The sequence below is a fragment of the Lygodium microphyllum genome, chromosome 26 (genome assembly GCF_053477565.2).
Source record: "Lygodium microphyllum isolate KBCC chromosome 26, Lygodium_microphyllum_v1.1.10, whole genome shotgun sequence".
NCBI lineage: Eukaryota > Viridiplantae > Streptophyta > Polypodiopsida > Schizaeales > Lygodiaceae > Lygodium > Lygodium microphyllum.
Window position 1 is genome coordinate 104,585,003 of NC_141160.1, and position 14,854 is coordinate 104,599,856.

The window sequence follows — 14,854 nt, forward strand, 5'->3', positions numbered from 1 at the left end:
TCCTCTCTTCCTTCACCTTTTTCAATTGGGTTAGATGCTCTTTTACATATTCATTATAAGTCATTGGCACTAGCATAGCTGAGAGTACGAATGCCATTGAGCTTGTATTTTGGGCTTCTTCAATTCTTTTCTTGACTATGTATCTACAACAGTAGTAGCCGGCCTCTTTGTCCCCGAAACTAGGGTTCCTCCACTTGGCACTAGGCAAAGATAGTGCATTGTGCTGACTAAGTACTACACCCAAGCCATCACGTTGCTTTGGTTCATTGTGGCTACAATTTTGTGTGTGGTGGCATGGAAACCATGATAGGAAGTGGTGGGTATAATGGAGCCTTATCGCTGTGACATTGGTGCCTAGTGCATCTTCTAGGCTCATCCTTACCAAATCTTCTGATTGAGAGGTTTCCTCAATCGATAATCTAAGGGTGAGAGCCATTTATTCATCATCTTCTCTTTTTAGCCTTTCCTCCTTCTCTTTTTGATCTATTCATCATCTTCTCTTTTTAGCCTTTCCTCCTTCTCTTTTTGCTTCCTCCTTTGTTCTTCTTTGGCCCTTTTAGACTCTTCTTTTGCCATTCATAGGCATTCATCCTCTTCCTTCTTCTTCTTCTTTCATTCCTCTTCTAGCTTCCTTGATTCTTTCCGCGCGCTTCTAGGTCTCTATCCCCTTCTTCTCAAAATAATATTTTCCTTTTCTCCCTAGCAACTTGATTATGGGACAGAGACCTCCTCACCTCAATCATTGACACTTCTTTCACTCGAACACTCATAGTATTGCTAAGCTTGGAGGTGAGCTTCCTTCATCTTTTTCGCTCACTCTGCTTCTTTCCGTACTCCTGCAATTTCTTCATCCCCCAAGTTTCTAGTAGAGAATGAAACTGGGGTGCTCACCTTAATGGTTGAATGCATTGGGCTATTGATGGGCTAGTGAGTACTCAAGTGTTTCTTCCACTACTTCTTCCCTCTCTACATCTCCCATAGCTTCTTGGATTATGGCAGTTAGCACACCCCCAAACCCTATGTTGGGCCACTTTGGCCACTAATTTCTTTCTTGTTGTCTTCGCTATGGAAGCCAGAGACTCCCCACCTACTGGTCTAGGGCCCGTGGGCTAGCACTTTTGCTGAAGACTCAATGGTCTTATGCACATAGTTGTTCTAGTTAATTTCATCTAAGGATGTAGCTACAAGGCTCTCAAGAAATGAAACTCTAGTCCTCTCTTCAAAGTATTGTACCTCTGGTTCGAGAACAATGCATGGACCATTTTTCCCTATAGTTTGATGTAAAGGTTGGGGATGTCAGCTAAATTGATCCCATCATATGTGTGCACATGGCCCCTATCTATTGAAATATCATAGTGAGAGCAAGAGAGCGTGCACAAGAGGAGAGAGAGAGCTCAAATACAAGAAGAAGATCTTGCTTAATGAGTTGTTCATAAGTACAACTGGTACACTCTCCTCTACATTGAGAGTGACCTCTAGGCTGTTTAAACAACCTGTGGATGGATAGGGTTAGGGTTTCCCCTACCCTCTAGCTCATTCACACGTAGCTATCCTTATCCACCCTTGCATACATACGGTTCGCATGCCTATCTCTCAACACCCCCCCTCAATGCAAGAGTGGCATTGGACTACAAGACATGTTAATACCCCCCCTAAAAAAAAATGGTATGCCTTTCTAAATCAAGCTACAAGAGTGCTTATAATTAGAGGATTTATATATTTAGAAAAGTTGATCATTAGGTATTTTGGAGACAAAGTTGGCCTCCAATTCTTTTGGTACTTTAGGTGGGGGATTTTATTTTTGCGGGCTTTCATTTTCGTTCTTTTCTAATCAATCTCTTTTTTTCGAGCTTTTTCGTGCAACATATCCATTCTGCATATAAATAGTCTTACTTAAGGAGTACGACACGTTGCATTTACATGAACACACATCAAGAAAACAAAACCAACAGAAAACTAGTAAAATATATTCGTGTCAAATAGTCGCAAGATACACTCTTCCTAAAAACAAATCAAAGATCCCAATGCATGTAATCTCTTAGACAAAATTGGGCATAGTCACATGAGAAGTGTATAATAAACATATAAAAGTAGTAACAAAATGAAATGTCTAGAGTCTCTCGAAAAAAAAACACACACTCTCTCAGCATGGTACTGGTCCACACACTATGGTGGACAAACACTCCCCATAGAGCACATCATCTATTTCTAGACACATGCAATGTCTCATCTCCTCTACACTGGCCTGCGCCAAACCACCACACCCCGCAAACACATCCAAAACATAGTCGTAGAGTTTTGTAAATGTAGCTAGTAACCACCTAACCATATCACCAATCACATATCACCAATCAAGATACAGAATCTTTGCGGCCATGCAAGTAGAAACAATGAAAATACCATACAAGGTAACCTGAGAGCAAAAACATGCAAGACTACTTACCGAAAGAAAAGATGAGACCTCTCTGCTCCGCCTCTGACAATGACACCATCAATGTCCATGGGAAAGGCACAATCATCCATCATGTAGCTACGATATGCTGGAAACAATCTCTATGAAATCTTCTCCCCAGCCTCTCTGTCGTAGCAAGGCACAACATGACCAGCACGATGCCAAAGACACACAGTAAGATCAAGTACCTATTCACGAGTGGAAATAGAATAAGTGATCCATGTTTTTTTTTAAAGCATGTAACACAAACTTTATTTAGAACATACAACCATACATTCAACGTATCCAACTTTGTTATCTTACCGCCTCTCTAGTAACGAGATATCGATAAGCCTTGGAGTCACACATGAGTGTCCAAGTGCGGTGAAGAACAAGCCTCACTCTTGCCGCATCCATAATAAACTCACCTATATGCTCTGCTAAGCACATAGTGACTAAGAATCCCTGGTCGGCCAAATACTCGTGAGCAAGGTCCATACAACCCATAACTAGACCCTTTGAGAACATGTTCCACTTGGGAATAGTCATGCCCTCTACAAATAACATTGGCATTATGATATATGAGAAGTGAGTTTGATGTAAACCTTGTGTGATAGAAAGCATAACTTACCCAATGGGATGGGACCTAGAGCATCCACAAGCAAGCTCGTAGGAAATTCCGCAAATATCAATCGAGCCACCTCTTGACATGGAACTCCATCTTTGCTATAAAGATGCATCTTTTGTGTTGCAAAAAACTTGTTGATGCTATACACAAAACAACATAGTCATTAATGCAAAGTAAACGATGATGCAATGCTATATGCAACATGTAAATTGATGTTCTTGCAATATGTAGTTGTCATGTCTACCTATCAAGGGCAAATCTATCAATTTGGGTCACATACACTAATAGAGCATCGACATATGTTTGATACTGGAACCCTGCAACAATTATTTCAAAGTAATTTATTTTTAATAATCATACACGACTATCTTCATGGGCGACCAATAAAGCACATGAATTTCAAGTTAATATAAGACTTCTCACCTACTAAACGGGTCATAGGTCACCTCTCCCAATTCTCTCGACCAAGAGATGAATCTACAACAAAGGAGGTGGTGGGCGCCATAGAGGACTCTGGCACATTTTTTCTCCCTGGATTACCTTGAGTACCTTGGGTGGCACCTTTGGTAGCCTTGGTTGCTTGCTCCTCTACAGTGGTGGGTGCGGTAAGTGGTTCATGAGTATCAACTCCCTCCTTGAATCCTACATAGTATCATTCACCCTTAGATTCCCATGCATGAGCACAAAAACTATTGCTACAAAAGCGACGAGATGTTTACATAGATTGAAGTACTTACTCTCATGCAGATCTTTCTCTTACTTAGGGATAACCCCCACAGGGTAATCCAGCCACCAAGGGCAAACACTTGCCTCCCATGCCGTCAATTTTCTCTCACGTAATGATGGAGAATACATAGTGTTCTCGTCACGAACATCAATCCACTCTCTTGTGAATTGTGGAGCTGCATCCAGCCTCTTCTCTTCTACACATTGTAGTATCCACCTGCAACATTCTTGCCAATTACGCAAGCAAATGCATGCAATCTAATATGAAAATCAGACACACAATTTAATATGAAAATGCATGCTAACCTATAAATCACACGTTTGGCTGAAAACTAAGCTCTGGCATCTTCTCTGCAACATCTGAAGATTTCACTCCATCCAAGAGGTGTACAAAATCCTACACAAGTTTCACAAGCGCTTAACATTAGCACATATACATTTTAAGAAAGAACTTAAGAAAGCAATATGAATGCACTACATTGAGTCAACTTGCATGACATGATTCTTCATGTTAAGCTTAAAGAACTCCTCAAATGAATCTGGTAGCTGTGGACCTTCTACTTGTATCCTATCAATATGAAGTAGTGCCTCCGAATGCAAGTGAGCCCAATATGTCTCTTTCTTCATGTAAACCCGAAAGAGCTTATAATCACCAAAATGCGGGTATTGGGGGTCTTTGGCCTTTGTGAGACTCATAAGATGCAACAATATTTTTTTCCTGTGATGCACAACAATATACACAAATAGAAAGCATTGAAGAAAAAAGCATCGCATACACACACCTTGCGTTATATATACAAATTACCTTTCCATAGGGATTTTTGAGCTTGTGAGACAATACAGCTTGTCTCTTGTGATCTTGAGCATGCTTGCATCATCCCACTTTAGTCCAAATAACAACTTAGAGAACTCATCACCATTTTGGGGATTAGCAATGGATAGGTATTTGTAGCCCCTATCCTTAAGGCGCTCCTCTTCCACCCTTGTAGCCTTCTCCAAACGTTTCTTCCTCTCTACCTCATCTAGACCAAGAGCCTCAAGCTTCGCAGTTTCTTTTGAGATGAAGACATGAAATTCATCCTATCATTCCAAAAAAAAAAAACTAAATTAGAGAAAGAAAAGCACATCTCATACAAGTGAGCCATAGAAAGAAAATCACCTTCCATACAAGCTGAGATATTAAACCGTGAAGAGAGTTATACCATGGAGCAACACCATGATAATACCTTGCCTCTATACTCATCTCAACCTCAGCCCACTTCCTCATGGCCGAACTCAATCTATCTAGAATGGAGTCTTTGTTTGCAATACCAAACTTTTGAAACATATACACCTCATGCGCAATATTTGGAGTAACATGAGCTCTGGAAATACTATTGAAAACAAACAAAAGCATAATATGAGAATGTAAGTGTAACATATTACAAAGAGGAGCATAGTTAAAGGAAGAAGACTTACGCGTTGGTGGTGTCTAGTGCAAGTAGTAGCTCTGCTTCCTTCGCCTTTGGCACCTCAATGAATTGGCACCGTACACTAACATGGTAGTGAGCACAGTCGGAGTACTCTATAATTGAAAACCAACAAACATAAGAATGGGATACAAACATTCAATACTTGTATGTATAGTGGACAACTTACTTTCTTTGATGCGCTTCCACCACGTTTTAAGCCTGTGGTTTCCATCCCAAACCAAGAACCTTTTACCCTTAAGGTCTTGCCACTCTCTTCCAAGAGCCCTCTCCAAATCCTCATTTCTTTGACGCCATATTGGACCCCATTCATCTAGATTGTTGGCTGTCACAAACATGGTCTCCCCTCTCGGACCTTCAACTAACACAAGGAAGTGTCCCATAGTCTCAAGATAGCCAGTGGAATCAAAGGAAGGAATCAACCACTGGGCATCATCCGTAGCAAATCTGACTGCCTCATGAGCCACTAATCTGCAAAGAGGCACAAGAGGAGGCAGCGTCCTCTTTTTTATATAAAATTGACTCAGCACATCCTTCATCAGTCCTAGAGAGACTTTCTTGCCTAAGTTCCTTGAGTGCTTCTTTTCTTTTTCATCATCATTCTCCCCTTGATCACTATCACCACTCACCTCTTCTTTGTCATCTAGACTATCATGTTGCACATTAGTCTCTGTAGGAGTAGATATTAATAAGTAACAATAAAAAACAGTAGCATTAAACCAATCATATTTAATACATAACACTGAACAAAGAGTCATATGTAAATGAAATGGACACATAAGTGACTACATGTGTGCTCCGCAACCCCGTCAACTGTATTGGAGTCCCCATCCACTTGTGCTTCGTCATTAATGTAGACACATCTTTTTGGACCACATCCTTTCTTTGTTGAAGGAGTGTCCACTGATCTCAAACGCGATGATGCTTCTTGCTCTAAGATCCGCCTAGGAACACATCCTGAACGTAGCTTCATACAGACTTCACGACTACTATGAGGTGACACACATTTCTTTCTCTTTCTAAGCACTCTTTTAGGTGCCATAACTTTCTCTACACACTTACAAATAGATACACAATCAACCTCTTTAAGATTAACAACACAATCAATCTCTTTAAGATTAGCAACACAATCAATCTCTTTAAGGTTAAAGATTAACAACACAATCAATCTCTTTAAGATTAATAACACAATCAACCTCTTTAAGCCACGGGACGAAGCCACACGCTTGTGCATAAGCCCCGCATCGTCCGCGCGGACGCGGACGATTGGGGAGCTTCAATCTCTTACCTTGGAGGCACGGACTCAACGGTTGCGCGGATGCGAGCATAAGGGAGAGAAAGAGAGTTCTCACAAAGCATACGGGATGAAGCCACACGCTTGTAGCCACGGGACGAAGCATAAGCCCACCCAACGGTTGCGCGAACGCGACCATAAGCCCACCCATCGTCCGTGCGGACGCGGACGATTGGGGGGCTTCAATCTCTTACCTTGGAGGCTTGTCGGACGGCATACGTGACGGTTGCCACGGGACAAAGCATAAGCCACGGGACGAAGCATAAGCCCACCCATCATCTGTGTGGACGCAGACAATTGGGGGGCTTCAATGTGTTACCTTGGAGGCCGCACGAAGCCGCAGGAGCTGCACGAAGCCGCACGAAGCCGCAGGAGCTGCATGAATCCGCAGGAGCTACACGCTTGGAGCCACACGCAGGAGTTTTGTGTCGCGTAAGAGTTGTGGGGCAGGAGTTGGCACCGTCGCGAGAGTTGTGGGGTAGGAGTTGTGTGTCGCAAGAGAGAAAGAGAGAGAGAGAGAGAGAGAGAGAGAGAGAGAGAGAGAGAGAGAGAGAGAGAGAGAGAGAGAGAGAGAGAGAGAGAGAGAGAGAGAGAGAGAGAGAGAGAGAGAGAGAGGGAGAGAGGGAGAGAAGGGAGAAGGGAGAAGGGAGAAAGAGAAGGGAGATAGAGAAGGGAGAAGGGAGAAGGGAGAAGGGAGAAGGGAGAAGGGAGAAAGAGAGAAGGGAGAAAGAGAAAGAGAAGGGAGAAAGAGAAGTGAGAAGGGAGAAGGGAGAAAGAGAAGGGAGATAGAGAAGGGAGAAGGGAGAAGGGAGAAGGGAGAAAGAGAAGGAAGAAAGAGAGAAGGGAGAGAAGGGAGAGAGAGAGAGAGAGGGAGAGAAGAGAGAGAGAAAGAGAGAGAGAGCAAAGAGAGGAGAGAGTTGAGGAAGAGAGTTTCACCATACTTAATAACCCTAATAAAGAAGTTAGCCGTTAATTACGTAATTAAGTAATTAGTTAGCCGTTAAATAATTAAATAATTAATACAACATAAATAAATTATGAGTGCATAAAGGTGAAGGATGGTGGGTGGTTGTCGTAAATTTTTCTTTTGATTTCTGATGATTATGCTTATTTGTTATTACTCTTAAATGTTGATGAATGACTCTTAAATATTCATTATTTAATCATCTCTGCTTGTAGTGACGGTCTCTATAGCTCCGACGGTGAACTATTGCCTTCTCTTCATCAAATACACACTGTGAGCTATATTCAGAGTTTTCTTCTCTTCATCAAATACTAACCCACCAGAGGGCACAACATGTGGAGTTTTGCTATTTTGACATGGAGACTAACCAGTGATTGCTTAGAGCACAAGGTTTCATTAAGAAATGGAGAGATTCTTTTGAGTGAGTACTACCTACAGAATCTATTGCCTCCAACACAAAAATTCCAGGGGTTGCAAGCCATCATAGAGAATGATGGTGGAGCAAACAACGTCACTATGTCTCCAAGATGGGATCATCAAGGGCATGCGCACTATCTGATTGATAGTACATTATCAGCCACCTTCTCTATCATGCACTCAAATGACTATGTGTGTATCTCTAACAATATTGAGTCAATAGAAGATGAGATTGACAACTACATTGATTGTACTCCTGGTTGTAGCAAATCAACTCCAATGTGTCTTGACGTACCCTCAGATAACAAGAAGGATGTTGATGACACAAATGTCGGGGAGGACCTATGTGTGGGCAGCCAAAGCGAGGACTTATCTTCCTATGGTAACTCCATTGCAGCCTTCATTGAGGAGAAAGCTAGAATGGGTAGATTGAAAAAATTACTAGCGCTCTGTGGACCTCCACGAAGGGTGGATGAGCTCCCAATCGAGTATAATGGCACAATTGCTTTTGAGCTTCCAGCCACACATAGCAAGAAACAAATGATGGGTATGGAACAAAAATATGATGGTCACCTGTGGTCGCGGCCCTCACAAACAAATATGGCAATTGACTGCACTATGCACTTGAGCTATTGTCTTGGAAGTCTTCAATGTCTCAGGATCACTTGTCCTTACTACATAACAGAGGGAAAATACAATGATGTTTTTTTCCATGGTCACTTGGATAGAACCGTGAGCATGGGTTATCCTACAAGTGAGGGAAACTCCAAGATAACATGTCACTATTGTCAAAATGTTGCTACTTGTGTAGCCATTTGCAAATGCATGATCTATTATGTGTTGCCATTGGATCCTACAATGACACGTTTGGTGATCCATGTTGGGGAGCATGCTCACAGTGTTCAACATGGCACAAAGAGGGCAACCCTTGACAAGGTGCGGAGGCTTGTGAACACGGTCCTAAAGATTGAAAAGGGAGGCCCACGAAAAATACAGATGCTAGTCGCTCGGCAGATGTTGTTTGAATCTTTAACAAAAGAAGACAAGTCGGAGGCGACTGAGGTGGACCTTAATCATTTTCTAGAAGAAATGATGCCACTTGTGCAGAATAAAGGGTAAGCTTGTGCATTATTATTTTCTTCTTACAATGTATGTCCTGCATTTGAAATAACCCTCTAATAAACACATAGGTTCAAAGGCATTGTTTCACAAGAGAGAGCCAAACAAGGTCAGGTGGTTGGTGATGGGTATGACAACATACTTCTTTTGCAAAAACGTTGTGTCTTCCCATTTTTCCATGGAAGTAGATTTCCGGGACAAGGGGATGCTAAGGAGAAGTGCTACTTGTTTAAAATGTCCACCAAGGGACCAGCGTTAGGGGTGGACTTAGTGAATCGTATGAGGCGAATTGGGACTGGAGATTTACAACGTGCATGGGTGCACTTTGATCATACCCATAGGATTGATGGGTGGGCAACTATGTCTTGTTCAGTTTATGATCACGGATATGTGACAACATAATTAAATCTTTTATTGAAATTAAATTGTTGTTAATGAACACTATACTAATGTATCAATCATGAACTAGCATGAGAGCATTACAGGTAATTGCAATATGTGAATTTAAAGAGGAGGACGAAGAGTCTCAAATCTTGTTTTGGAGAAATTTGAATTCTGTCATGGTTCAATGTGGCCATGATCCACCTGACTTTGCTGGATTTATGTCCGATGAGGCAAGTGCGAATTGGATGGCAATAAGGGCTATGTACAATGGAGGGCCTCATAACATAATGGAAGGGAGGCAGTGTTCTTGTCTTTTTCATTGGGAGCAAAGTTTGCAAAAGCATACCAAGAAATTAGTCACTGTGGATAAACAAATGCACCACATTGAATTGTGGGAAGCATGGAGGCTAGCAACGACAACTCAATTAGCCTCACTTCAGGCCTCTGCTATCTGAGATTGGTGGGCACGAAATGTAAACAAGGAACACATCAAGGCTTTGGATAGGTGGTTGAAATGGTGGGAGCAAAGAATTGCCCACTGGGGAGGAATTGAATCTCATGTAAGTGTGACATTTTTTCTAGCTCATTAAGATTTGTTGCACAATGTAGCAATGGGGAGAGCTACTGATTCTATTTTTGGATTTGACTCCGTAGGCTAACAAAAGTCCTTAGGAACATGCTCAAATTCCAAGCATAAACTTATCAGAAAGTGTCCATGCTAGTTGGTTAGCAGGTGAGGGTGGAAAACGAAAGATATCACTTTATGATGCATGTGTTAGTGATGTTTTGAATGCATATATTCAATCTGCAAAGAGGTTGGGCTATACCACAGGGAGGTTTATTGGATCTGGGTCTTCTATGGAGTCTTTGTTGGCTAGTGCCAGCAAAAGGGAATCCCCAAATCCCACCTCTGTTGCACGTGCGTTGCAAGGTGTTGTAGCTAGAAGTCCTTTGTACGAGGAGCCTATAATGCAAGGTGATAGGGAGACTGTGCAAAGAAAAAAGAAGGGAGGTGGAGCAACTGTAAGTTCTCATAGACCGGGATACGTGATGGAGTCAAGGCAAAGGAAAATCAGGGGCAGACTGCGGAGTATACAATTTGATGATGGAAAAATGGAAGAGATATGTATCCAAGACGATGAGGAGATACCAATCAAGCCCTTTGCAAGTGGAGTAAGTGCACCAAATGCGGAAACGTCAACCCACGTAGAAGAGGTAGAAGTGGCACAGGAGGAGTGGGCTTTACGAAGGACACCACCTAACTGTGTGAGAAAGTGTTTTGGTATGGAGGGTAGAAAGAATTGTTGCAGCAAATTACAGAGTCGACAAGTGGGGTTAGTCATGCCATGCTTTTGGTCTGAGAGAGCCTATAAGAACAAGGCCATTGCACAATGGATATGGTTTTGTAATCATGATGTCAAGCATACAAACGCTATGCAGAAACAAGTGATAGCATCACCAATTGTTCCATCTTTGTGGCAAGTTGATATAGGAACAAATATATCGAAGGAAGAGTGTAGCAACCTAAGACAGGCTAGTTTCAAGTTTGCCTGTTTTACAGCGCCGCCAAGGAACGAGAAGAGCAAACCTCCTATTTCTACAGGATGTGGTTCAAGCGGGAGAAGACGCAAGTGGAGACATGGAATTTCCAAAGATGCACAAAAGAGAATAGAGGTAGCTGGTTGCATGGTTGTGACATTCTTGGAGGAGGTAGTGCAACCTGAGAGACAACATTCAGTATTTCGAGTCTTGATAGAGAGTTGTTATGATGTGCACATCAAAGAAGAGCCTAGGTGCACTTGTCCTGATTTTCAAAAAAGAGAATCTACCCAAAAGGCATTTCTTTCTTGCAAACATATGTATTATGTATACATGCACATACTTGGCCTTCAACCCAAGGAGCACATGGTCATACATCAGCCTGCACTAACCCCCACTGACCTTTCCTTTGTGTTAGGGCAAACACGTAAGATATGCCCTGTTATGTAGGAAGCCCAACGTAAGCATGGCTCATTCATTGTTCTGGAGGACTCATCATCATGCACTTCATTAGGGTGTGACATGTCCTTTTTGTTACATGAAGATCTTGGAACCTTTCTAGATATTGTACTCCTTTTGGGTAATGCAAAACTTTGGAATGTTATTATTTGTTGTGATTATTCAACACCATTGCTCCCTTTATTGTGAATGGTTTAGTATTCTCCTTGGGAGCTCCCAAGTGATGATGCATGCATGATGCGCAATATATGTTTATGTTAAAGAATAGCAATAGTGCATGACATGTCATTTGTAGAAAAAAGATCTAAAAATCAATTTCAATTGCAAAAGCACGAAATCAAAAGCTCGCAAAAATAACACACTCCTTTAGGTGGTAGGACATTGATTGGTAATATGCCCTGTCTTATTACATTTGTTGCACTTCATTTTGTCATGATATTTTTTCCAATAGCTACTGACAAGATATCCATTCTTATGCGCAAAAGGAGAATTTGATGGAGATAGTATAAACTAAGAGTTGCTCATGAGTTGTTGAAGTAGATCCTTGACTAGTGCTACATTTTTTCTAATTTCTTTTCTCCTCATCCAAACAAGACTGGATGGTTCTTTCCAAGGTTGGATTTGGGATATTTGTAAGAGTAGTTACAAGGGTTCGGGATACTTTCTTTACAGCTATTAAGAGAATTGCAATGGCATCTTTATCATGAATTGGAGCTTGAATTGAGGACAGCTATGCCATGAGCCCCTTCATGTGAGAAATGAACTTACCTCAGTCTTCTCCTTGCTTATACTCCACACTAAAACATTCGATCTTAAGGAAAATTTTAGAGTTCTTTCTTGTAGCACCATAAAGATTTTCAAGCTCATCCCATTTCTCTTTGGCAATGGAGAGTTGGTCAATGTGATGGATTAGGGATTCATCTAAATGAAGCATGATTATGGCTTGGGATCTTTCATCATCCTCTACATCAAGTGGATTTGATAGATCAATAACTTTGGTCCCTTTGATGAAGGGCCAGTAGACCCATTCCATCATTTTATATTTCACTAGTACCTACCATGGATGAAAGTATTTTCTTATCAAACTTATGGATTTGAGGTCTAACATCAGCATAAGCCATGGCCATGATAGGAAGATCTTACTGCTTGCTCTAGGCAATGGCAGTGTCTAGTCCTTTACATAATGGCCAATACATGCAAAAGTAAAAAGATATTATTAATGCGTAACATGCTTAAATTTAATGTATTCCAAGATGATTACCACATAACAAACTTAAATTTAATGTATTACAAGATAAGATATTACAATGGTCAATGTGTTTATACTAGATTTAACAAATATCTAGTAAGAAAGTGATTAGAATGCTAAGTAATAATGTTTAAAAACACTAATGTCAAGCTTAGTGTGATGCTTGAGTGAAGACTAATAAAAAGTCTTCCTAGTAATCTCATTGATATCCCTCGAGTGTTGGAGCTACTCCCAAATCTAAAATAAGCTTTAGAGAATATGCTTCACTAATTAGAATCACTATTAATGATTCCCATAGTGAAAAAAATGAAAATAGGAGAGCTTGAAGCTTCTTGGTTATGGCTACCAAGAAACCCACAGCTAGAGTTTTGATAGAGATCTCTTCTTGTGGATAAAGATTTGAGGATTCCTCTTGTGGGAGGATAGCCCACTAGGGGGACTATCAAAGCCCTAAGGTAGCTGCCATTAATTCACCCTTTGTTGAGCATGCAATTTTATAGATCTACATGATGCCTTGAACTGCGCCTGCCTAGGTTTTTTGACAATGGAGTCCTGCTGCATGGCCAATGTTGCAATTTGTGGTGCTAGGAAGGATCGTTTGATGCTAAGGAATTTTTCTCCTAAACAAGTTAGCAGTTAATATGCCCTCTTTTGCTCACATGAGCTCCTCCAAAGGAGGTAGGTGTTGGTTGGCTATGGAGGTTGAAAGACCAAGATGGAAAAATGAAGCTTTTCTTGTGCACTTAGGTTGATTTGAGGTTTAGGGAAATTGAAGGGATAAAAAATGGCTCTAATACCATATTGAAATATCAAAGTGAGGGAAAGAGAGTGTGCACATGAGGGAGAGAGAGAGAGCTCAAGTACAAGAAGAAGATCTTGCTTAATGAGTTGTTCACAAGTACAACTAGTACACTCTCCTCTACATTGAGGATGGCTATGGTTAGGGTTTCCCCCTACCCTCCAGCTCATTCACACCTAGATATCCTTATCCACCCTTGCATACATAGGGTTCACATGCCTATCTCTCAATACTATCCGTCCCCAATATGTTACAGGCATCTCTCTTTGGCTTCTCAAGCTTTTTGACAAGTCCCAAAGCCCTTTCCACTAGTTCAAGACTCAGCTCGACTTCTACTTTTCAGGTATCCTCTCCCTACCTCATCATTCACTATGCCATGGTTCCTATTGGCCTCGAAGGATCGCAATAACTCTATGCACTTGCCGTAATCGATGGCTTGGTAGACCTTCTCTATATACTTATTGAGGTTCTACTAGTGGATGATCTATTTCATAGCATGCTCCTCTATCATATGTCTTCTAGGTTCTAAATGCTTCTGTATTTGACCCAGTTAAAGGCTCTCATTTCAACAGAAGCAGCTAGACATGCTCCTCTTACGACAATGGAAGCTTTCTACCTTTATCATTATGCCTTGCCATCTTGGGTTCCTATTATGATGCAAAAACTCACTATTAGCTCACTTGAAATGACCTTTTGAAAAAAGATAAGAGGATTATAAATGTATATCATGAAACGGTGAAATGTTTAAGTATACAATGAATTTTTTTGCTTCAAGCAATCCACACATTCCAACAATAATTTAATGAAAATTTTCCTCAAGTACAAGTTTACTTTAAACATCCTTTTTTACTTTTGAAATCCACTTTGAGGTTCAAGTCATGTTTTCTTGTCCACCTTATTCCCTCCCCTCCCCCTAGGAATGATGAAGCTCCTTCCTAGGATTGGAGGATGAAGGGTTAAGGGCACTAAGCATTGGTTGGCTGGGCTTTATTTCTTCATGAGCCAATCATAGAACTATGGGTTATACTCTAAGTGGGCACAACTGTCCATGTCATACAGTCTAATGCCTACGTGTGTAATGTAGGTTAGGACATTAATTTAGGAAGTCACTAGAGTCATCCTTCTATAGCAATGTGCAATTCTTCCTTGGTCAATATTTGGTCCGAATAGGGGGTGGGCCATAACACGATCTTGTAACGGTTGATTGTGAGTGATTGTCAAGACCCTGAACAAGGTAGGAGCCACATAGGTTGGGTTGTACTTAGAGGTTTTGATTGCATGTCTTTGCTCAACATTGGCCATAATTTGGTAGCCCTCTTGTTCCCATTAGAGATGGAGAGCATACCATTTTCACAAGAAGGAAGAGTCAGAGTCAA

At 41.2% G+C, this 14,854-nt stretch overlaps 1 pseudogene; it reads right to left on the bottom strand.

Moving 5' to 3' along the window:
* Positions 1–2,143: 2,143 nt before the first annotated feature.
* On the bottom strand, positions 2,144–2,980 carry LOC148013628 (uncharacterized; annotated as a pseudogene).
* Between the last annotated feature and the right edge of the window lie 11,874 nt (positions 2,981–14,854).